Source organism: Scyliorhinus torazame, chromosome 21, assembly GCF_047496885.1.
Source record: "Scyliorhinus torazame isolate Kashiwa2021f chromosome 21, sScyTor2.1, whole genome shotgun sequence".
Classification (NCBI taxonomy): Eukaryota; Metazoa; Chordata; class Chondrichthyes; order Carcharhiniformes; family Scyliorhinidae; genus Scyliorhinus; species Scyliorhinus torazame.
Genome location: NC_092727.1, coordinates 105,661,411 through 105,683,792, shown reverse-complemented (window position 1 = coordinate 105,683,792; position 22,382 = coordinate 105,661,411). Strand labels below are relative to the sequence as shown.

Genomic DNA, 22,382 nt, shown 5'->3' with positions numbered 1-22,382 from the left:
TTCTCACACGCGTCCCATAATTGGGTCACGGTTAAGGGGATCGTATAAAGAAATTCTGTATCTCCATCCGATGTGACTGTGCGGTGGGTGGTTACTGGATTCATTGGTGCCTGAACTATCTGCGATGCGGGGGGTTGGGGCGCTTTGCTCTTCTGGGGCTTTCCTTGCGCACATGTCCCCTGAACATACCTATGCGCGGTCTCATTTAATTCTTCCCAATCCGGGCCATCTTCTGTATCTAACTGTGATCCAAAGGTGCTCTGGAACCCATTCTGAACTGAAAGTAAAGACTGCAGTTCTGCAATCTGCTTCCTGCACTTTGCATGATCTAGTGAGCCCGTGGTGGTAGTATGGAGTGCTCGTAATGCTGCTTTCAGGTCGCTATACTGCCTCTGCAATGCCTCTACCTGTTTCTCTGTCTCTTCTCTTACCAGGACTGCACGTTGCGTGTCCTGATAGGCCTTTTTGTACAGTGTTTGGAAGCTGCTTAGGTGCGCCAGACAAGACTGGTGTGTCCACTTGGCATCATCCACCTCTCCGTCCTTTGCTGCTAACTTCCTTCTTAATTCTAGGTTCTCTATCTCGCTCACATCGACCTTACTCATTCGATGTGTCTCCTCTATCTCTTTACAGAGCGTCCGAACGACCTCCTCTGTGCCTCTCAATTGTGCCAAACAGGACACGATTGCCATCGGCTTGCGAGCTTTTCTTATCGATTTCGCGCAGGTTCTCCCACCAAGTATGTCCTATACTCCCGGGACCTGTTTCCTCATTTTCACAGAATTCGCTCCAAAGGGGCCATCCTTTCCCTTTGAGGTACTTTCTGATTTCCTCTTCCCAAACGGGACACTGTCCTACTCTACTGCTGGTTGCTGCGACCACGAATTCTTTGGGGTTCATGAGGCGTTGCATAGCCTGCATTGCCATCTTTCCTCTCTGAATACTTCTCTTAAAATTTGGAACGAGGGGTATTAAGGCGGTGCTGTAATTACGGGTACGGCTTTCGCTATTTTCCGGAATACAAACTCCCGACAGTTTTGTCGCAACAAAAATCTATCAGTTTTCCTTACAGCCCTGTTAGTTACGCATGCATTAACACACTTCCGAATTATGAGGATTGCTCAGAACTGCTTGAACACTTGTGTTTTTTTCTGTTCCCAATTGGATTTCTAATTCAAATTTTGGGTTCTCCCGGAGTGGTTAAGCCACTTCTAGATCGGGTCCCGTCAGGATGTCGCCAGTAATATGTTGCTAACTTTTGGTTGGCTCTTAAATTGTAATTTGCTCTGTTTGTTTAACCTTCGCTCTAGAGTCGCCAGGTATCTTTATGATACCGCCACGAGGTTCAAGTTCAAGTAATGATCAATAACTCAACACACCAATTAGAAAGATTCAAATCAAACCACATTTACTTTACACAGTAAATCACTACTCATGCATAAACTCTACTTTCTAGGCTATTCCTATCACTAAAAGGCCTATACATAGCTTCGGACTGGCCCACCAGGTCAGGGGAACAAATGGCCTTTCGTTCAGGTCCTGAGTCTGCAGGATTCAAAAGCTGGTATGGACTGGTAGCTAGGAGCGCCTATCTCGTAGCGTGCGTTGACTTGAGACTTACTTGGTTGGAGGCAGCGAGGCAGGTCACTGTCACGGGTTGGTTCAAGTTGCTGAGTGACCCTGCCAAAGAAGAATGATTTGAACTTGGGGGCTTTGGGGCGGACCCCGTACCTGGCTCCAAGTGATTGGACTACTTTCCGATCACTTGGATCGATTTCTCCAATCCTGGAGTCATTCCCTGATCGTTGGACGGTCCCTAAATGTCCGTTGGCCTTCCTTTGTTTTGGCTCCTGCTGGCGCTGAGGAGTCTGGCTTGGCTTTATTCACCTTAACTGTTGCCATTGTGCCCTGGAATCGCTCATTACTATGCAGATGGCTGCTGGTTTCAGTGCTGTCTGGTTCCTTACAGGTTCCAATACACATGATTTCTGTATTTGCTAGTCTTTGCCTGTGTTAGCTGAATTCCCCTTCAGCCTTTGCGGTTCTCCATTTTAAGTCGGGAAGCGGCCAACTCAGGTGGCTACAATGTGAATGATGGCAGCAACTCAGCCTTAGCTTTGACATCATCATCAACTTCTTCAAATTGCCAAACGTCTGCAGAGTTTGGATGAGTTATTTTGGCCAACATTTCATCATAGCTTCTCAAGGGTCAATATTCAAACACATATTGATATCAACATTATCTAAACCCAGCTCTGAGTACAGACCTGGCATAGTTTAGATTGTGGATTCTGAATCCATCATAGTCCACAGCTCTCTTCAACTCTTGTCTTGCTTTCAAGCTTTTCTCCTACATTGAAGTCTTCAATATCCTCCCCATCGTTGTTGGTTTCCGTATCGAATGCAGAACCCAAGGTGTGTCCCCAAGCATTTAGAGAGCTGGTGACATAGTGTTAATGTTACTGGGCCAGTAACCCAGGGGTCCACCATGACAGCTGGTGAAATTTAAATTTAATTACTAAATCTGGAATGAAAAAGCTAGACTCAGTAATGGGGCCAAGAATCAATTGTCATAAAAGCCCATCTGTTGCACTCAACGTCCTTTAGGGAAGGAAATCTGCAGTCCTTACCGGATCTGGCACAAGTGACTCCAGACCACAGCAATGTGGGAATCAGCAAGAGGGAAAAACCTAGTTGGCCTTGTCTTCACCAAACTACCTGACATACATTCATCTTCCATGTCAGTATCAGTAGGACCACCACACAGTCTCTGTGGAGACAAAATCCAGTCTTCACCATGAGGATACCCTCCACTGCATTGTGTGGCACTACTGCTATCCAAAATGGGATATCTTTTGAACAGGTCTGGCAACTCAAAACTGGCCATTCATAAGGCACTGGGCGCCATCAGCAGAAATATAATGAAACACAATCTGTAATCTCATGGCCCAGCATATCCCCACTCAACATTACATTCACGCCAGGGAATCAACCCTGGTTCAATGAAGGGTGCCGGAGGGCATGCCAGGCGTAGCACCAAGCATACCTAAAAATAAAGTCTCAATTTGGTGAAGCTACAACACAGTACTACTTGCATGCACAATAGTGTAACCAGCATGTGATAGATTGAGTTAAGCGATTCCACAATCAGATTACTACTCTGTAGACCTGCTACATCCAGTCATGAATGGTGGTGGACAACTAAACACCTAAATATAGGTGGAGGATACACAAATATCCCCATCCCAAATGATGGTGGGAGCCCAGTTCATAAGGCAAGGCAGAAGCATTTGCAACTATCTTCAGCCAGAATTGCCGAGTGGATGATTCATTACCAACTTTTACAGATGCACCATAGAAAGCATCCTATCGGGCTGCATCACAGCCTGGTATGGCAACTGCTCGGCCCAGGACCGCAAGAAACTTCAGAGAGTCGTGAACACCGCCCAGTCCATCACACGAACCTGCCTCCCATCCATTGACTCCATCTACACCTCCCGCTGCCTGGGGAAAACGGGCAGCATAATTAAAGATCCCTCCCACCCGGCTTACTCACTCTTCCAACTTCTTCCATCGGGTAGAAGATACAGAAGTCTGAGAACATGCACGAACAGACTCAAAAACAGCTTCTTCCCCACTGTCACCAGACTCCTAAATGACCCTCTTATGGACTGACCTCATTAACACTACACCCTGTATGCTTCATCCGATGCCAGTGCTTATGGAGTTACATTGTATATGTTGTGTTGCCCTATTATGTATTTTCTTTTATTTCCTATTCATGTATTTAATGATCTGTTGAGCTGCTCGTAGAAAAATACTTTTCACTGTACCTCGGTACACGTGACAATAAACAAATCCAATCCAATTCGATCTCCTCCTCCTGAGGACCCTATCATCACAGATTTCAGCCAATTTGATTCGCCAATATAAACAGTAGGCTCAAGCACTGAATACTGCAAAGACAATGGATCCTAGCAGTATTCTGGTAATAGATTTGAAGACTTGCACCACAACTAGTCATGTCCCTTCCCCAAATTTACCAGTACAGCTACAGCACTGGCATCTACCAGGTAATGTGGAAAATTGGCCAGGTATGTCCTGTCCACAAAAAGCAGGACAAATCCAATAACCCCCCCCCCACTCATCAATCTCTGCTCGATCAGCAAAGTGATGGAGATGTCACAATTGTGCTTTCAAGAGGCACTTACTCATCAGTAATTTGCTCACTGATGCTCACTTTGGATTCCTCCATGGCCACTCAGCTCCTGACCTCCTAAAAGCCTTGGCTCTAACATTGACAAAAGAGCTGAACTCCAAGGGTGAGGTGAGAATGACTGCCCTTCACATCAAGGAAGCAGCTGAGTATAGCATCAAGAAGCATCAGCAAAACTGGAGTCAATGAAGATTTGGGGGAAACTCTCCACCAGTTACAGTCATACGGAGCATAAAGGAAGATGGTTGGGGTTAAAGGTTAATCATCTCACTCCCAGAACATCACTGCAGTGTTCCTCAGGGCAACGTCCCAGACCCAACTAAGTTCAGCTGGTCCATCATAAAGTCAGAAGTGGCGAGGTTTGCTGATGAGTGAATAATGTTCAGAAGCAGTCTCAACCCTCAGACATTGAAGCAATCCATCGTCCATATGTAGCAAAACATGAACAATATTCAGGCTTCAGCTGATAAGTGGCGAGTAATATTCACGCAGCGCAAATGCCGGGCAATGACCATCACCAACAAAAAAAAATCTAACCATCTTCCCTTGACATTTAATGGCTTTGCCATCACTGAATCCCCCACTCTCAACATCCTGCGAGTTACCATTGACCATAAACTGAACTGGACCAACCATATTAAATACTGCAACTACAAATGCAGGTCAGAGGCTAGGAATTCTGCAGTCATTCACCTTCTGGTTCGCAAAAAGCCTGGCTACAATCTACAAGGCACAATTCAGGAGTGTAATGGAACACTCCCCACTGGGCAGGATGAGTGCAGCTCCAACAACGCTTAACAAGCTTGACACCATCTAGAACAAAGCAGCTTGCTTGATTGGCACCCCATCCACCAACTTAAGCACTCATTCCCATTTTCCCATGGACAGTGATAGCAGTGTATCATTTACACGATGCACTGCAGCAACTTACCAAGGTTCTTTCAACAGCAGCTTCCACACCCGCCACCTCTACCACTCCGGACAAGGCATCAGGTGCATAGGAAGAGACAATTTGCTACATCGACTTTACTGTCCACCCTTCTCTTGGTCAATTCTCCTCTGAATTATGTTTGAACGTGGATTTGACGCCTTAGCCAAGAGGTTGAATTTTTGATGCTTTGTTTTTCGGCTAATAGAAGCATTGCATTACCTAGTTCTCTTGGGATAGGCGAGTGAGGCCATTGTCAACCAACCATCTTCAGTAGTTTATTTTGTCAGATATTTTCTGATGTTTGGTACTAACTCATGGTGTAACCAGTCTTTAAAAATTTATGAAGTTTTGGTTCTGCTGGAGTATTAGATTGGTAGTTATCTTAAATTTAAATGTTTGAATTAGTGTGGTTTGGTGAATTTTCCAAAGACATGTTTATGTAGACCAGTTTTGATCTCCAAATGCCTGCTTAATCTGGCGATGGTTTCCAGCTTCATGCCGATGTAGTAAGATTTCCTCTTATGATTCAGCAGACAGGATTTCACGTTGATCATTGTATGGTTCAGTGCACCTGAATTGGTCACGAGGTGTCATCTCATTGGTCAGTTCTAAATCTTGTGCAGCATTTATACTTCAACAATATTCTGAAATATAGGAACAATAATTTAGGGTCCAAGTTGAACTCGAGTTACACAAGTCCTGTGCTGTAGTGGTAGCCATTATATGGGGTCCCAGTACAGCACAGCAGATGTAAACAGTATCCATGCTGTATTCTAAAAGCTATTTAAGGCGAAGAAAGGGAGCAATGAATGTGGCACTGTTGAGATAAGTGTGAGGAATCACTAACTCTCCCTGAGATTATGATTTTGAGGTTATTTGGAGGTGTGCTTCTGGTGACTATTCCAGACCATAGATGTTTTGAGGTACAAGGAGGACCGCCCAATCAGATTTAAAAGATAAATCTATTTCATATTAATGGTTCATCAGATCATCACCTCAAAAAAGCAGATACTGTGGATAATCGGAAATATAGATCAAATTTTACTCTCGCAATGAACGTATTGTGTAGAGTATGGTTTTATACATTGCTGCAGAACATTAGAAGTCTTAGGAAAAAACCAAATATGTTGCTTTCATACATTTTTATAAAGTATTTAACCCAGTGTTTCATAAAGCCCTCTTGGAGAAATTGAAAACCGTAGAAAGGGGAAAATCTTGCATATCATCCAGGATACAGCTGCAAGATCTGCACATAGATGGGAAACTACTAAAAACATTTCCCTCAAAACAAAGTAATTCAATGTCACACGCATTACTCAATGTCATCAATGATATCTTGGATAGCATTCTAAAACGAGCAGTCACAGATTACCAGTTCCAGCCACTTCTGAAAGAATTACAGCACATTTTCTTCACAGATGATAGTGTGTTGTTGGCAGACTCGTGAGCTTTATAGGTCTAAATGAAAGGATGAAAATATTGTTTGGTAGGTACAAATGATGTTTGCCCCAAGTAGTGATACATTATCAGTTCTTGAGGGTTATAAGGGTTGTATTGGAACCAACTTAAGCTTGAACAATTTCTTCAGATCGTGCCAAGAGGGAAGGATGATTTGATTTTTCTGGAGTTCGTTTGTGCAATATAAGGCACATGATCAAATGATTCTGAACTTCCATTATATATATTTTTTAAAAGGCTTCCATTAGCCCAAAGATAAGATCCAGTAATAATTGTGACAAAGAAAAGGAAATAATTGCCCAGAAGTAGGTTTCCAGCTGAAACTGAACTGTCACTCAATACCATGCGTGGAGAGAGATATCCATTGTAGAGCTGATGAGCAGCACAGAGTATAAGGGGCACTCGTGATACCACATCTGGAGTACCGTGTACAGTATTGATCTCCTTATTTAAGGAAAGATGCAAATGCATTGGAAGCAGTTCAGAAAAGGTTTACCTAACTAATACCAGGAATGGATGGGTTGTTTAATGAGGAACGGTTGGACAGGCTAGTCTTGTATCTGCTAGAGTTTAGAAGAGTAAGAGGCAACTTGATTGAAACATACACGGTACTGAGGGTTCTTAATATGATGGATGTGCACAGGATGTTTCCACTTGTGGGAGAATCTAGAACTTGGGGTCACTGTTTAAAAATAAAGGGATCACCCATTTAAAATAGACTATTTTTCTCTCAGAAGGTTGTGCAATTGTTGAACTCTCTTCCTGAAAAGGCAGTGGAAGCAGAGCCTTTGAATATTTTTAAGACAGAGGTGGATAGAGCCTTGGCATGCAAGAGGCTAGTAGGTTATCATGGGGTAGGTAGGGTGCAGATTTGAGGTTACTATTAGATCAGCCACAACCTTATTAAATGGTGGAGCAGGCTAGAGAGGTGAAATGGCCTACTCTGCTCCTTGTTCGAATATTCGTACTTGATGGAGAGCTGTTGAAAATAGCGTAACTGACCAATGAGGGTATACTTATCTGGGATTCTTTCCCTTTGCTCCAAACAGCTCTGCAAGACAATGACACATTTGATAGGGTACTCTGGGCTGGAAAAAGGAACAGTAGGCAGTTTATCAGTGGTTGGTGATGGCAGGTGCCCAATTTAGGATGGTGTGAAAAAACAAAACAAACTTCTGGAAACATCTAGGAATTCAGTATTTCATCACAATCTCTTTTTATAAGAACTCAATACAATACAATGAAGCTTTTAAGAAGGCACCAAATATTTCAATCATCCCAATTTTTCATATGTTACGGTCCAAGCTGATTGACTACTGGGCAATCAGATCCCAGAGCAGAACCCTGGCTCAATAAATTATAACTTTTAATGTCTTTTCTTTTAAAGAGACATAGACGCACAGAATTGATCAACTTATAACAAAAGAAAACGTTTATTAACAATAAAAGTTTAACTAAGGGTGCAATTGAACGGCCTGGTTACCCCTGACTCAGCGACACAACGAGTCCGTTAAATCTCGCAAGAGGCCTCCCACGCGCGGGATTTGCGACGCAGAGAACACCTCGTGAAGTCAAACAAGATCTTGCAAGGCATCGTGATCTGGATCTCGCTCTCGCTGGGAGAGATCCAGATTTACATATTTGAGTTATTAGGCTCATTTAAATATGTCAGCATCCGATTCTTCAGGAGTCCAGGAACAAACGCCTGTGCCTAGGAGGCCTCGCTATAGTGCCATTTCACACTCGTCCACATCAACGTGGACCAGAGATGTGGACCAGAACTAATGACACCTGCCCAGGTCATCGGAGGCCCCCGGGGGGTTGTGCTCTGGGCAGGGTGGTATCCTGGCACTCCCTCTGCCACATTGGCACAGCTGCCACGTTCCCAATTGTGGCCCAAAAAAAAAAGACCCATTCGATAGCGGGGTTGTTCTCGGTGCTGCAGGTGCAGAGAAACACCCCATTATATGCCCCCAAAATGGAACACTGTTTTATGGGGGCTGAATCACACCCGATAACTCAAAACTCCTTCACCCCAGCTATATCTTTACAGATGTACACAGATTTAGAAGGATTACACAAGTTACCAATATAGAACTTATACCCTAATGTTCTCCGTGTGTACACCGTCCATGCAAACCAACAGCCAAAATGTGGTCAGATACATCACACTTTGAAACCAAGTGACTGATGGCCCAAGACGACTTCTAGAGATGTCTATTCAAATCCTGCCAGATGCTTCTCAAACTGTGAGCCAACTGGTCTCATTGGAACTCTTTTTTTTTTTTAAATATATTTTATTGAAAATTTTTTCCCCAAACAACAATTGTTCCCCTCTTACAAAACAAAACGTAACAATACAGAAATTTTTAACAACACACAAATAACAAAACCCCATTATCGTTTGACCTTAACTAAACTAAACCCCCCCCGCCCCCCACTCCCCCCTCCCTCCTGGGTTGCTGCTGCTGGTCATCTGTCTTCCCTCTAACGTTCCCCTAGGTAGTCGAGAAATGGCTGCCACCGCCTGGTGAACCCTTGAGCCGATCCTCTCAGGGCAAACTTTATCTGCTCCAATTTAATGAACCCCGCCATATCATTTATCCAGGCCTCCAGTCCGGGGGGTTTCTCCTCCTTCCACATGAGTAGGATCCTGCGCCGGGCTACTAGGAACGCAAAGGCCACAACGTCGGCCTCTTTCGCCTCCTGCACTCCCGGCTCGTCCGCAACTCCAAATATAGCTAACCCCCAGCCTGGTTTGACCCGGGCCTTCACCACCTTCGAAATCACTCCCGTCACTCCCTTCCAATACTCTTCCAGTGCCGGGCACGCCCAAAACATATGTGCGTGGTTTGCCGGGCTCCCGCCACACCTCCCACATTTGTCCTCCACTCCAAAGAACCTGCTCAATCTTGCTCCCGTTATGTGTGCTCTATGTAGCACCTTGAATTGAATCAGGCTAAGCCTGGCGCATGAGGAAGAGGAATTTACCCTGCTTAGGGCATCAGCCCACATACCCTCCTCTATCTCCTCCCCTAGTTCTTCTTCCCTCTTTCCTTTTAGTTCGCCCACCAATTCTTCCCCCTCTTCCCTCATCTCTCGGTAAATCTCTGATACCTTGCCCTCTCCGACCCACACCCCTGAAAGCACCCTGTCCTGTACCCCTGTGTCGGGAGCAACGGAAATTCCCTCACCTGTTGTCTAGTAAACGCCCTCACCTGCATATATCTCAAGAAATTTCGCCGGGGCAACTTATACTTTTCCTCCAATGCTCCCAGGCTCGCAAAAGTCCCATCTATAAATAAATCTCCCACCCTCCTAATTCCCAACTGGTACCAGCTCTGAAATCCTCCATCCATTGTTCCTGGGGCGAACCTATGGTTGTTCCTGATTGTGGACCCCACCAGGGCTCCCCGCACCCCTCTCTGTCGCCTCCACTGTCCCCAGATATTCAAAGTTGCCGCCACCACCGGGTTTGTGGTAAACCTTTTAGGTGAGAACGGTAGCGGCGCCGTCACCAGCGCCTCTAAACTCGTCCCTTTACAGGACTTTCTCTCCAGTCTTTTCCACGCCGCTCCCTCACCCTCCATCATCCATTTACGTATCATTGCCACATTGGCGGCCCAATAGTAATCGCCCAAGTTCGGTAGTGCCAATCCTCCTCTGTCCCTATTACGCTGAAGGAACCCCCTCCTTACTCTCGGAACTTTCCCTGCCCACACGAAGCTCGTGATGCTCCTGTCTATTTTATTAAAAAAGGTCTTGGTGATTAGTATAGGGAGATATTGAAATACAAATAAGAACCTCGGGAGGACCATCATCTTAATTGCTTGCACCCTGCCCGCCAACAACAGAAGCTGCATGTCCCACCTCTTGAGGTCCTCCTCCATTTGTTCTACCAGCCGTGTCAGATTAAGTCTGTGCAAGGTTCCCCAGCTCCTAGCGATCTGAATCCCCAGGTATCGGACGTTTCTTTCCACTTTTCTTAGAGGCAAGCCTTCTATCTCTCTACTCTGGTCCCCTGGATGTATCACAAATAATTCACTCTTCCCCATGTTTAGCCTATGCCCCGAGAAATCCCCGAACCCCCTCAAGATTCGCATAACCTCTATCATCCCCCCCGCTGGGTCCGACACGTATAACAATAGGTCATCTGCGTATAACGAGACTCTGTGTACTTCTCCCCCTCTAGTCACCCCTCTCCATTTCCTGGAGTCTCTCAACGCCATGGCCAGCGGTTCAATTGCCAACGCGAACAACAATGGAGACAGCGGGCATCCCTGTCTTGTTCCCCTATATAGTCGGAAATACTCCGATCTATGTCGACCTGTAACTACACTTGCCGTTGGAGCCCCACAAAGAAGTCTAACCCAGCTAATAAACCCGTTCCCGAACCCAAACCTCCTTAACACTTCCCATAAATACTCCCACTCCACCCTATCAAATGCCTTCTCCGCATCCATTGCCGCCACTATCTCTGCCTCTCCCTCCACCATCATTATCACCCCTAGTAGTCGTCGCACGTTAACATTCAGTTGTCTCCCTTTTACGAACCCTGTCTGGTCTTCGTGCACTACCCCCGGGACACAGTCCTCTATCCTCGATGCCAGTACCTTTGCCAACAATTTGGCGTCCACGTTCAATAATGAAATAGGTCTATAGGACCCGCACTGCAACGGATCTTTATCCCTCTTCAAAATTAACGATATCGTCGCCTCCGACATCATCGGGGGTAGAGTCCCCCTTCCCTGGCCTCATTGAACGTCCTCACCATCAACGGGGCCAACAAGTCCACATATTTTCTGTAATATTCCACCGGGAACCCGTCTGGTCCCGGGGCCTTCCCTGCTTGCATGCCTCCCAGTCCCTTAATAACCTTGTCCACCCCAATCGGTGCCCCCAGGCCTACCACCTCCTGCTCCTCCACTTTCGGGAACCTCAATTGGTCCAGGAACTGCCGCATCCCCTCCTCTCCCTCTGGGGGTTGAGACCTATACAGTTCCTCATAGAAGGTCTTGAACACCTCATTTATCTTTCCTGCCCTTTGCATCGTGTCTCCCCTTTCGTCTCTAATTCCTCCTATCTCCCTCGCTGCTGCCCTCTTTCGCAATTGATGAGCCAACAGGCGACTAGCCTTTTCCCCATATTCATACCTCCTCCCCTGTGCCTTCCTCCACAGTACCTCCGCCTTTCTGGTGGTCAGAAGGTCAAACTCCGTCTGGAGTCGTCTCCTCTCCCTGTACAATTCCTCCTCCGGGGTCTCTGCAAATTCCCGATCCACCCTTAAAATCTCCCCCAGTAATCTTTCCCTTTCCTTGGCCTCTGTTTTCCTTTTGTGGGCCCCAATGGAGATCAGCTCTCCTCCGACCACCGCTTTTAGTGCTTCCCATACCACTCCCACAGGGACCTCGCCGTCGTCATTGACCTCCAGGTATCTCTCAATACACCCCCGCACTCTTGCACACACTCCCTCATCCGCCATCAGTCCCACATCTAATCGCCAGAGTGTTCTCTGCTCCCTTTCCTCTCCTAATTCCAGGTCCACCCAATGTGGGGCATGATCCGAAACCGCTATGGCTGAGTACTCAGCTTCTTCCACCCTGGAGATCAACGACCTTCCTAAAACAAAAAAATCTATCCGGGAGTACACTTTATGGACATGGGAGAAGAACGAGAACTCCCTAGCCCTAGGTTTAAGAAATCGCCATGGGTCCACTCCCCCCATTTGGTCCATAAACCCCTTAAGTACCTTGGCCGCTGCCGGCCTTCTTCCGGTCCTTGGGCTGGATCTATCTAGCCCCGGGTCCAGCACCGTATTAAAGTCCCCTCCTAAAATCAGGTTTCCTACCTCCAGGTCCGGTATACGCCCCAGCATCCGTCTCATAAATCCCGCATCGTCCCAGTTTGGGGCACACACATTAACCAACACGACCTCCATTCCCCCCAGCCTGCTACTCACCATTACATATCTACCTCCACTATCTGCTACGATGTTCTTTGCTTCAAATGCTACCCGTTTCCCCACCAAAATGGCCACCCCTCTATTCTTTGCGTCCAGTCCTGAGTGGAACACCTGTCCCACCCATCAATTCCTTAACCTAACTTGGTCCGCCACCTTTAGGTGCGTCTCTTGGAGCATAACCACGTCTGCCCTTAGTCCTTTCAGATGCGCGAGCACTCGGGCCCTTTTTATCGGTCCGTTCAGGCCTCTCACGTTCCACGTGATCAGCCTCACTAGGGGGCTACCTGCCCCCCTCCCGTGTCGACTAGCCATTACCTTCTCTAGGCCAGTCCCATATCCCGCCTCCGCGCTCCCGCTCGCTCCCCCAGCGGCGCACACCATCCCCGTCCACCCACTCTTTAGCCATCTCCTTTTGGATTTCTGCAGCAGCAACCCAGTTGTCTCCCCCCCCCCCCTCCCCCCGCTAGATCTCTTTCTAGCGTGATTGCTCCCCCCATATTGCTTCTGTAAGTCAGCTGACTTCAACTGACCCCGGCTTCTCTTGCTCACACCTCGACCCCCCCCCCCCCCCGTGTGGGGAACTCCCATCCGCCTTGCGCCTGTCTTCCCGCCTTATTCTTTCTGGCGCGGGAACATCCCTTTACCTGACCCGCCTCTTATGGCGCAGCTCCCTTTCCCCTCCCCCTCCCCATTCTCCAACTATGTCCCGTCTTTCCCCCCTCACCGGCGCCCACATTTCCCCAATGTCTCCGCCCTTCCCAATTTACTTCTCAATTAACTTCAACCGTAACATTAACAATAACATTTCCTGCAGCATCAGTCCCTCAGTTCCGATCCAATTTCTCCTCTTTGATAAAGGTCCATGCTTCCTCTGCCGTTTCGAAATAATGGTGTCTCTCCTGATACGTGACCCATAGTCTTGCCGGCTGCAGCATCCCGAACTTCACCTTCCTTTTATGCAACACCTCTTTGGCTCGGTTAAAGCTCGCCCTCCTTCTCGCCACCTCCGCACTCCAATCCTGGCACACCCGTACCACTGCATTCTCCCATCTGCTACTCCGCACCTTTTTAGCCCATCTCAGGACCTCTTCTCTATCCTTAAGGCGGTAAAATTGCACGATTATCGCCCTGGGTGGTTCTCCCGCTTTTGGTCTTCTCGCCGGAATCCGATTTGCCCACTCCACCTCCAAGGGGCCCGTAGGGGCCTCAGCACCCATCAGTGAGCCCAGCATCGTACTTGCATACGCTCCACAATCCACTCCTTCCACACCCTCAGGGAGACCCAGTATCCGAAGGTTCTTCCTTCGCGCTCCGTTTTCTAGGGCCTCGATCCTTTCAGTACACTTTTTATGAAGTGCCTCGTGTGTCTGTGTCTTAACCGCCAGGCCCAGGATCTCGTCCTCAATATCTGTCACCTTCTGCTCCACCACACGGAGCTCTGTCTCCTGGGTCTTTAGTGTCTCCTCGAGCCCCTCAATTGCCTGTAGCATCGGGGTCAGCACCTCTCTCTTCAGCAGCTCCACGCACCGTCTCACAATTTCATCCTGCTCAGGCCCCCATGTCGCCTGCGCTTTCTCCGCCGCCATCTTGTACTTCTCTCCTTCTGACCCTTTGGTCGACGATTCCTCGGGCTGCAGCCGCCGCCGCCGGTTTTTTCCTTCTTCGTTGGGGGGGGGACTCCCTTCTCACACACCCCACACCGGGTTGCGCGGTCAAAAAATTCCCCATTGGGGCTCTTAAAAGAGCCCGAAGGTCCGTCGGAGCTGGAGCCGCCGAAACGTGCGGCTAGCAAGGCATCACCGCAACCGGAAGTCCTCATTGGAACTCTTGACTTCCACATAAGACTGGTAGATATAGGAGCAGAATTCAGTCTTTCAGCCCATTGAGTCTGCTCCGCCATTCAATCATGGCTGATATATTCCTCATCCCCATTCTCCTGCCTTCTCCCCATAACCCCTGATCCCCTTATTACTCAAAAAAATCCCGATATTAATCAGGAACACCAGATTTCTGCTTGAGGTGCTGTAACCTACAGGGCTACACACCCTGAGCTGGAAGGTGGAATTCAACAGAATAGTTATTTCTTAGAACATAAGCACTAGGAGCAGGAGTAGGCAATTTAGCTTCTCAAGCCTGCTCCACCGTTTAATACAATCATGGATGATCTGATCACGGCCTCAACTCCATTGTCCTGCCAGTTCTCTGCAACCCTTCAACCCATTACTAATCAAAAATCTGTCTAACTCCTCCTTAAATTTACTCACTATCCCAGCATTCACTGCACTCTGGGGTAGCGAATTCCACAGATTCACAGCTCTCTGGGAGACATAGTTTCTCCTCACCTGTTTTAAATTTGCTATCCTTTATCCTGAGACTGTGACCTCTCGTTCTAGAATGCCCCACAAGAGAAAACATTCACTCCACGTCTACTTTATCCATATCTTTTATCATCTTATATACCTCAATTTGATCTCCTTTCATTCTTCAAAACTCTAGATATCAGCCTAAACTGCTCAATCTCTTTTCATACGACAAACCCCTCAGCTCTGGAATCAATCTAGTGAACCTCCTCTGAACTGCCTCCAATCCCACTGCATCTTTCCTCAAATAATGGGACCAAAACTGTGCACAATATTCCAGGTGTGGTTTCACTAATGCCTTGTATAGTTGCAACACTTCCCTACCTTTATACCCTATTATGTACGAATGTCAACAATCCATTCGCTTTCTTGGTTACATGCTGTACCTGCATGCTAGTTTACTGCAACTCTTGCACAAGGACACCCAGATCCCTCTGCACCGGAGCACCCCAAAGTCTCTCCCCATTTAGATAAGAAGTTGCCTTTCCATTTTTCTGACCAAAATGGATGAACTCACACTTATCCACTTTAAATTCCATCTACTGGATTTTGGAACACTCACCTAACCTATCTATATCCATTTGTAAAGTTCTTATTTCCTCACTGCAACTTACTGTCCCATGTATTTTAGTGTTATCTGCAAATTTGGCGAGAGAAACCTTCTATCCCTGTGTCCAAGTCATTAATATAGATTGTAAATAGCTGGGTGTTACACTGGCTTTTTTCCAATCCACTGGAACCTTTCCCGTGTCCAGGGAATTTTGGAATATTATAACCAATGGATCCACCATCTCCGCTGCCACTTCCTTTAACACCGTTGGATGTAGGCCATCAGGCCCTGAGGACTTGTCTGCCTTCAATCCCAATAGTTTTACTGAGTACTATTTCCCTATTGATGATAATTGTTCGAAGTTCCACTCTTTTTATTACCTCTGAATTACCCGTTTCTATAGGGATGGTACTAGTGTCCTCCACCATGAAAGCGGAGGCAAAATATTGATTTAGCATCGCCACTATTTCTGTGTTCCCCACTATTAACTCTCTGGTTTCATCTTCGAAGGAACCAACATCCACTTCAGCAACTCTCTTCCCTTTTAGTACTTATCAAAGCTTTTGCTATCCATTTTGATATTTTGTGCTAGCTTTTATTCATAAATATCCCTAACCCTAACCCTAACTCCATTGGGCAGCCTCTGTTGCCAGTTTCTGTGGGAGCGACTTTCTCCTTAGATGTCTGGTTCCAACTGAAACACAAATGCTTACGTTTTTCAGTGTGGACCCCCGGTTGCTAAGCAGCAGCTTAAGTTTCTTTACCTCAATAATTATTCTTACATTGTGGGCGCATTCTCCCAGCCCCGCACCGGGCCGGAGAATCGCCGCAACCGCGCGACACCGCCCCGACAACGGCGCACGATTCTCTGAGGTGCGGAGAATCGGCACCATTTGCGCCGGCGCGTTTTGCTCGGCACCGATTGCGGGCCGCTGTGCGCGGTGGAGCCGCCGGTTCTCCGGCCCGGATGGGCCGAGCGGCCAAAGCAGAGTCGCGCCGGCGTCATTCACCCAGGTCGCTGCCGGCAGGAACTCTTGCGCGAAGGGGCGGGGAACGGCCTGTGGGGGGGGGGGGGGGGCTCCGATGGAGTCTGGCCCGCGATCAGGGCCCACCGATCGGCATGCCGGCCTCTTCCCCCCCCCCCCCTACTTTGTTGCGCGGCCGGCCCCTGAAACCCCACGCCATGTTGCGTCGGGGCCGGCGCGCTGAAGTCTCCCGCGCATGCGCAGGTTGGCGTGGCCCAACTGCGCATGCGTGGGTTGGCACCGGAAAGGGAGGCTGGAGCAGCGTGAACCGCTCCAGTGCCGTGCTGGCCCTGTAGGGGCCAGAATCGGTAGTCCCCACGCCCGTTTCGTGCCGTCGTGAAACGCGACGGCGTTCACAACGGCGCGAACACTTTGTCTCCATTTTGGAGAATCGCGCCCTGTAAACCATTGCTTACAATGCAGATACAGTTTGAAATGAAACCAAAACATATATACCTTAGTTTTATATGAAGTGAACTAAAGTTTTAACTCTTTCTCACACAAAATTAAAACTTACTTAAACCTATACCTTGTTTTTAGTAACCACAAATATAAAGATAGATTTATTTAAACTACTTGTTTTCTGAAAATGAACTTCTAAACTAGCCATTTACATTTTTAAATTTTACTTTAACTTCCTCATTCTTTAAAGGGGCGAGAAAATGAATTTGTTTTAAACCAAGTTGGTACCAACATTTTCTAGCTTGACATCTCTTATGGAAGATCAAACAGAAAGAAAATCACTCCCTGCTAAATCCAAATGACAGCCGCGCTTTCAAGCACAAATATCTGATTTCACCTTAATAAACTTGCCAAAGAGCCAGAGATGCAACATATCTCATCCCTCTGTAGTCTGGGAGAATCACACAATTTCATTTACGAAGAGGCACATTTTCAGATACCAGGAGGCACATTTTAAAACAATGTCTTTATACTTAACTGGATGGCAAAAATATTTTCCACTGAGTTATTTCCACATTGTGCTACCAAATAAATCATGGATTTGTGTTCTATGATTTGAAACGCTTGTGCTATTTGCTAATTTATTTGGTTAACCACAGATGACAGTCCCTTCCCTTGGAATTTTCTTTTCCCAAGAAATGTGTCTGCTCAATGTATTCGGAAATATCCTGTTAAATATCTGCCACTGAACCTCTATTGATCTATCTCTAAGCACATTTGCCAGTTCACTTTAGCTAGCTCCACTTCCATGCCCTCATAATTGCCCCTCCCCCTTATTTAAGTTTAAAATACTAGTCTTGGACATATTCTTCTCTCCCTCAGACTGAATGTAAAATTCAACCATATTATGATCCCTGCTCCCTAAGGGGTGCCTTCACAATGAGGTTATCAATTAATCCAATTTCATTGCACAATACCAGATCATGTATAGCCTACCCTCTGGTCGACTCCAGAATGTGCTGTTCCAAGAAACGGCCCTCAAAACAAATCTATGCTACCTTTTCCCATCAGATTTTTTTCCCATCTGTATGTAGATTAAAATACCCCCTGATTATCACTGTGCTTTTCAGCCAAGTTCCCATTATCTCTTCTTTTATATTCAGTCTTACCACGCAATTACAATTAGGGGGCTTGGACACCACTCCAACAGGTGATTTCTTGCCATTAACATTTCTCATCTCAACCCAAACTGCTTCTACATCCTAGTTTCCTGAACTTAAGTCATCCCTCTCTCTCTAATATACTAATACCATCCTTAATTAGCAGAGCCATCTCTGCACCTATACTTAACTTTCTGTCCTTCCGAAATGGCACATACCCTTCAATATTCAGGTCCAAATCTGTGTCATCATGCAGCCATGTCTCTGTAACGATTGCCACATTATACTTAATCATTTCTATTTGCGCCATCAGTCATGTTTTGTTTCAAATGCTACGTGTATTTATGTACAGAGCCTTCCTGTCACGGTCTGTTTATAATTTTGCATATTACTTTGTCTCTTTTCTTTGGTATATCACATCTCCAAAACTTGATCCTTTACCCCCACTATTCAGTTTAAAACTCTCATTTCAACCCTAGCTATGCAGTTTGCTCAAACTTCAATCCAGCACAGTTCAGCTGTAGACCGTCCCAATGGTACAGATCTCACCTTCCCCAGTACCGGTGGTAGTAGTGTGCCAATTTGCACGTGTCTCAGGTAATAATCTAAAAATTATTACCTCTGAGTTCCTGCTTCTTAATCTAGTGCCTAACTCCTCATACTGACTATGCAGAGCCCCCTTCCTCGTCCTGCCTATGTAATTGGCATATACATGGATCACAACCACTGTATCCTCCTCCTCCCACTGCAAGTTCCTCTCCAGCCCTGAGCAGATGTCCTGGACCCTGACACGGGGCAGGCAACACAGCCGACTGGACTCTCATTCCTTTCTATAGAGAACAGTGTCAATCCCCCTCACTACTGTCCCCTACTACCACTACATTTCTATCTGCTTCCCCCACATGAACGGCTTGGGTCTATTCTGGTTATGAATGTGTCAGAATGGCAGGAAAGGTAGCATCATTAAAACACCACTTACTAATCTGTAGTTTCTATATTATTCATGGATTACTATGTTACATATTTATGAAAGTGCATAATTAAAACAGTGTTTCCATTCCAGAATGCCATTTTTGTGCTTGCAGAAGGAAAGATATACTTCTATTCATGTTAATATTCATTTCTGATCAGGGTTTTCTCCATGCTACGTCCCAGTGTGTTCCCCACTGCATAATGCCCACCCAAAATTTCCTGCCCTATAATATGCTTTCTAAGGGTCATTTGATTCCACAACATTCAAGTCCTGATTCCTGGGTTGACAGGATTGCCCTGGGGGCGGGGGCGGGGCGGGGGGGGGGGGGGGGAAGAGAGAGAGAGAGAGAGAGAGAGAGAGAGAGAGAGAGATCGGGTTGACTGGGCCTGTATTCAATGGAATTTAGAAGAATGAGAGGAATCTGATTGAAACATATAAAATTCTGACAGCTGGTCAGACTAGATGGGGGGGGGGGGGGGGGGGGGGGGAGAGAGAGAGAGGGGAGGGGGGGAGAGAGAGGGGAGGGGGGAGAGAGAGAGAAAGAGAGAGAGTGTGAGAGAGAGAGATCGGGTTGACTGGGCCTGTATTCAATGGAATTTAGAAGAATGAGAGGGATCTGATTGAAACATATAAAATTCTGACACCTGGTCAGACTAGATGGGAGGAATGTTGGTTTCTCTCACAGGGGTGGGGGTGGGTCTAAAAAAAGGAGTCACAGTTTCAGGTATGCTATTTAGGAGAAGACATCTTCACTCAAAAGGTGGCAAACCTGTGGAATTCTCTACCATATAAGGCAGTGGAGACCAAGTCATTGAATATACTTCAGAACGAAATAGATAGCGTCACGTGGTATGGGGGAGTGGGGGAGTATGGCGTTGATATAGGCCAAATAGCCTACCCCTGTTCCTATTTTCTGTCAGCCTGACAACACAGCCCTATTTCGTTTTATAGAATTATAGAATGGTCATACCAAAGGAGGAGACCATTCGGTCCATCTTGTTCTCTGAAAGAGTAATACACCTAGTCTGACTCTCCCTGCCTTTTCCTTGCAGCTCTGCAAATCTTTTCTTCCTTAAATAATTATCCGATTCCCTTTGGAAAGTGATGATTAAATCTGCCTCCATGGGCAGCGTGGTGGTGCAGTGGTTAGCCCTGCTGCCTCACGGCACCAAGGTCCCAGGTTCGATATCGGCTCTTGGTCACTGTCCACGTGGAGTTTGCACATTCTCCCCGTGTTTGCGTGGATTTTGCCCCCACATCCTAAAGATGTGCAGGGCAAGTGAACTGACCACGCTAAATTGCCCCTTAATTAGAAAAAATGAATTGGGTACTCTAAATTTATTTTTTATAAAGTAAAAATCTGCCTCCACCATACGGTTAGGCAATGCATTACAGAGCCTAACCACTCACTGCGTAAAAAAGCTTATCAGGTCACCTTTGGTTCCTTTGGCATTCACCTCATGTCAGTGTCGCCTTGTTCTCAAATCTTCTGGCAATGGGAAGTTTCTCCTTATACTCTGTTCAGACCGCTCATGATTTTAAAATATCTTTATCCAATCTCCTTTCAATCTTCTCTTCCGCAAGGACAACAAAGCCAGCTTTTCAAATACATCCACAAGTCCGGCATCCTGTAACTCTTTTCTACATCTACTCTGATGCCTTCACATTCCTCCAAATGTGTAGAATTGGCGCAATACACTTGGTAAGACGGAATTGTTTTTTTATGGAAGTCCACCATAACTCCCGTGCTTTTGTACTCTATGCCACTATTTATAAACCCTAGATCTCATTTGCCTTTCGAATCATGTTCTCAACCTGCCTTTCCACCTTTCAACAATTTGTGCACATATACCCCCAGGTCCCTCTGCTCCTGCACTCCTTTTAGAATTGTATCCTTTATTTTATATTACCTCTACTCATTTCTTTGCCACAATGTATCTCATCACATCCTCTGTATTAAATTTCATCTGCCACTTTTATGATCTCAGTATGAAACAGTAATATGTCTATTTTTTGTTTTATAATCTGAAATCCCACATATTTACTGAAGGAATGAAGCTAAGATTCACGGTTCAAATCAAAAGAATATTACTACACAAAAAATGAAAGAACATTGTTAAGAATTGGGAAAATTTAAGATTTAAAAAATTCAATTGCGATGAAATAAAACAGGGAGTTAATAAGGGAAACTGACTGAAGAGATTTATCGATGTGAATTAGCATATCACTGAGAAAAGCGTGTCGACCTATGTGACTAGAGGAAAAGAAAGGGGTATAGAAGAGGTAACTGAAGGACAGAGCGATAAGGAAATTGACACATATATGGTAAAAGCCGACTCCACAGACTGGATAACATCAAAGGGAATGATATATCCAGAGCATAACGACTGGGGAAAGAGACACATAAATAGCTACCATCACAGCCATACCCAGTTCCAGAAAGAAACAGTCGCCCAAAAAGTAGCTGCAGATTTTGCCTTTGAAGAAAATGATGACGGTTTTCCGAAACTTGCCAAATAATCTGTGGGCAGTAACTATTTGCCGAATGTTGGAGCCTCTATCATCACGATCCATAGATCCAGGCTACAACATGCATGCAAACGTGCATGTTGCCACAACAACTCGGATTCCTTGGCAGTTTGGTTGGCTCAGTTCATTGGGTAGCCAGTGTGGATCAGATTAGTGCCATCATTCCTGCCTCCATGCCCTACCGTGGCGGATATTGTGGCGCTGTGGTCAGACCTGCCTTCGGGCAGAGAACTAAAGAAGAAAAAGCAGCCCGTCTGGTGTTACAACTATCTCCTCCTTTCACCATCACTTAGGCAGCATCTTCTTCTTTGGTAAAGAAAGATACAAAGGGCTCATTTAGTACCTCAGCTATGCCCTCTGCCACCAGGTATAAATTCTCTTTTTAATAACTAATCAGTTCTGCTCCTTTTTTAACTGCTTTTGACTATTTATGTGCCGACAGAATGTTTTGCATTCCTTTCTGTGTTAGCGGTCAGTCTTTTCTTGTACTCTTTGCTTCTCATTTTTCACTTCCACTCAGAGCTTTTCCATAGTCAACCTGGCTCTCACAAGAAGACATCTATCATATGTACCCCTTTTCTACTTCCAATTTGAACTCTGCCTTTGTTTTTCTTACCTTTCCCCCCTGTGGAAGGAAAGGTCCTAAACCATACCATAACTATCGGCTTTTTAAAGGCACCTCATGATTCCATTATAGTCTTGCCTGCCAATCTTTGATTTCAATTTACCTGGGCCAGATATATCCTCATGCCATTGAAATTGGCCTTGCCACAATTAATTATTTTTACTCTGGATTGTTCCTTGTCCTTTTCTATT

General features: G+C 46.1%; 1 protein-coding gene across 3 annotated transcripts in view; it reads right to left on the bottom strand.

Annotated features, from left to right (window-relative positions):
* Window positions 1-22,382, bottom strand: part of hdac5 (histone deacetylase 5) — a 438,550-nt gene that overhangs the window by 356,680 nt on the left and 59,488 nt on the right. Inside the window, exon 1 of one of the 3 annotated variants that reach the window (XM_072487171.1) lies at window positions 5,148-5,448. The exons of the other annotated variants lie outside the window; for them this stretch is intronic. The gene's annotated coding sequence lies outside the window, so the exon portion shown is untranslated. Of the gene's footprint in view, window positions 1-5,147; window positions 5,449-22,382 lie in introns of those variants that run through there. 3 annotated transcript variants of the gene reach the window in all.